Source organism: Megalopta genalis, unplaced genomic scaffold, assembly GCF_051020955.1.
Source record: "Megalopta genalis isolate 19385.01 unplaced genomic scaffold, iyMegGena1_principal scaffold0314, whole genome shotgun sequence".
Lineage (NCBI taxonomy): Eukaryota > Metazoa > Arthropoda > Insecta > Hymenoptera > Halictidae > Megalopta > Megalopta genalis.
The window spans coordinates 3,826-7,500 of NW_027476383.1; positions in this window are offsets into that span (position 1 = coordinate 3,826).

A 3,675-nucleotide genomic window follows, 5' to 3' on the forward strand; every position below is an offset into this window, starting at 1 on the left:
TGTAAAAAAGTTATTTAAGCAGGAATATGTTATTGAAAAAAATTAGAAAAATTTATTTTAGCCGTAAATCGAAAATAATGGATCGAGCGAATCGGTCGATTGCGCCGAGACGCGCTATGATGCAACAGACGAGCGATTGGAACCCCCGAATATTTTCAAAGTCCCAACGTACCGATCAAGAGTAAAGTACCATTTTCCTACATTAGATTTCGTTCTAAATGCTTAATCCCTATGTAGAAACGTTAGTTAAGCAAGAATATCGTATTTTTAAAAAAATCTAATGATAGGATTTTTCAGAAAATTGAAAAAACCGTAAAATGTCAAGAGTAAAGTGCCCTTATTTTACACAATGTATCGTTCTAAATGCTTAATCCCTATGTAAAAAAGTTATTTTAGCAGGAATATGTTATTGAAAAAAATTAGAAAAATTTATTTTAGCCGTAAATCGAAAATAATGGGGACACCGGAGCTGTTCGAAGCGCCGAGCGCGCCGCGTACGCCCGAATATTTTCAAAGTCCCAACGTACCGATCAAGAGTAAAGTACCATTTTCCTACATTAGATTTCGTTCTAAATGCTTAATCCCTATGTAAAAACGTTAGTTAAGCAAGAATATCGTATTTTTAAAAAAATCTAATGATAGGATTTTCCAGAAAATTGAAAAAACCGAAAAATGTCAAGAGTAAAGTGCCATTTTCTGACATTAGATTTCGTTCTAAATGCTTAATCCCTATGTAGAAACGTTAGTTAAGCAAGAATATCGTATTTTTAAAAAAATCTAATGATAGGATTTTTCAGAAAATTGAAAAAACCGTAAAATGTCAAGAGTAAAGTGCCCTTATTTTAAACAATGTATCGTTCTAAATGCTTAATCCCTATGTAAAAAAGTTATTTAAGCAGGAATATGTTATTGAAAAAAATTAGAAAAATTTATTTTAGCCGTAAATCGAAAATAATGGATCGAGCGAATCGGTCGATTGCGCCGAGACGCGCTATGATGCAACAGACGAGCGATTGGAACGCCCGAATATTTTCAAAGTCCCAACGTACCGATCAAGAGTAAAGTACCATTTTCCTACATTAGATTTCGTTCTAAATGCTTAATCCCTATGTAAAAACGTTAGTTAAGCAAGAATATCGTATTTTTAAAAAAATCTAATGATAGGATTTTCCAGAAAATTGAAAAAACCGAAAAATGTCAAGAGTAAAGTGCCATTTTCTGACATTAGATTTCGTTCTAAATGCTTAATCCCTATGTAGAAACGTTAGTTAAGCAAGAATATCGTATTTTTAAAAAAATCTAATGATAGGATTTTTCAGAAAATTGAAAAAACCGTAAAATGTCAAGAGTAAAGTGCCCTTATTTTAAACAATGTATCGTTCTAAATGCTTAATCCCTATGTAAAAAAGTTATTTAAGCAGGAATATGTTATTGAAAAAAATTAGAAAAATTTATTTTAGCCGTAAATCGAAAATAATGGATCGAGCGAATCGGTCGATTGCGCCGAGACGCGCTATGATGCAACAGACGAGCGATTGGAACGCCCGAATATTTTCAAAGTCCCAACGTACCGATCAAGAGTAAAGTACCATTTTCCTACATTAGATTTCGTTCTAAATGCTTAATCCCTATGTAAAAACGTTAGTTAAGCAAGAATATCGTATTTTTAAAAAAATCTAATGATAGGATTTTTCAGAAAATTGAAAAAACCGTAAAATGTCAAGAGTAAAGTGCCCTTATTTTAAACAATGTATCGTTCTAAATGCTTAATCCCTATGTAAAAAAGTTATTTTAGCAGGAATATGTTATTGAAAAAAATTAGAAAAATTTATTTTAGCCGTAAATCGAAAATAATGGGGACACCGGAGCTGTTCGAAGCGCCGAGCGCGCCGCGTACGCCCGAATATTTTCAAAGTCCCAACGTACCGATCAAGAGTAAAGTACCATTTTCCTACATTAGATTTCGTTCTAAATGCTTAATCCCTATGTAAAAACGTTAGTTAAGCAAGAATATCGTATTTTTAAAAAAATCTAATGATAGGATTTTCCAGAAAATTGAAAAAACCGAAAAATGTCAAGAGTAAAGTGCCATTTTCTGACATTAGATTTCGTTCTAAATGCTTAATCCCTATGTAGAAACGTTAGTTAAGCAAGAATATCGTATTTTTAAAAAAATCTAATGATAGGATTTTTCAGAAAATTAAAAAACCGTAAAATGTCAAGAGTAAAGTGCCCTTATTTTAAACAATGTATCGTTCTAAATGCTTAATCCCTATGTAAAAAAGTTATTTAAGCAGGAATATGTTATTGAAAAAAATTAGAAAAATTTATTTTAGCCGTAAATCGAAAATAATGGATCGAGCGAATCGGTCGATTGCGCCGAGACGCGCTATGATGCAACAGACGAGCGATTGGAACGCCCGAATATTTTCAAAGTCCCAACGTACCGATCAAGAGTAAAGTACCATTTTCCTACATTAGATTTCGTTCTAAATGCTTAATCCCTATGTAAAAACGTTAGTTAAGCAAGAATATCGTATTTTTAAAAAAATCTAATGATAGGATTTTCCAGAAAATTGAAAAAACCGAAAAATGTCAAGAGTAAAGTGCCATTTTCTGACATTAGATTTCGTTCTAAATGCTTAATCCCTATGTAGAAACGTTAGTTAAGCAAGAATATCGTATTTTTAAAAAAATCTAATGATAGGATTTTTCAGAAAATTGAAAAAACCGTAAAATGTCATGAGTAAAGTGCCCTTATTTTAAACAATGTATCGTTCTAAATGCTTAATCCCTATGTAAAAAAGTTATTTTAGCAGGAATATGTTATTGAAAAAAATTAGAAAAATTTATTTTAGCCGTAAATCGAAAAGAAGTCTGTTCGTTTCTCTGTCTCTCTCGCGCGATCGAACTATCGATGTTTCCCGACAAACTATTGGAAGTTTAATTAAACTTTATACATGAAATTACTCGTTTTGATCCCCGCTACACAGCCGTATACTTTTTATAATTTTGTGGAATCGGGAACCTTGAAATATTTATCATAACGCGGATCGACTGTCTCTGTCTCTTTCTAGATCGGAAGAATCGATGTTTCCCGGCAAACTATTGGGAGTTTAATTAAACTTTATACATGAAATTACTCGTTCTGATCCCCGCTACACAGCCGTAAACTTTTTATAAATTTGTGGAATCGGGAACCTCGAAATATTTATCATAACGCGGATCGACTGTCTCTGTCTCTTTCTAGATCGGAAGAATCGATGTTTCCCGGAAAACTATTGGGAGTTTAATTAAACTTTATACATGAAATTACTCGTTCTGATCCCCGCTACACAGCCGTATACTTTTTATAATTTTGTGGAATCGGGAACCTTGAAATATTTATCATAACGCGGATCGACTGTCTCTGTCTCTTTCTAGATCGGAAGAATCGATGTTTCCCGGCAAACTATTGGGAGTTTAATTAAACTTTATACATGAAATTACTCGTTCTGATCCCCGCTACACAGCCGTATACTTTTTATAATTTTGTGGAATCGGGAACCTCGAAATATTTATCATAACGCGGATCGACTGTCTCTGTCTCTTTCTAGATCGGAAGAATCGATGTTTCCCGGAAAACTATTGGGAGTTTAATTAAACTTTATACATGAAATTACTCGTTCTGATCCC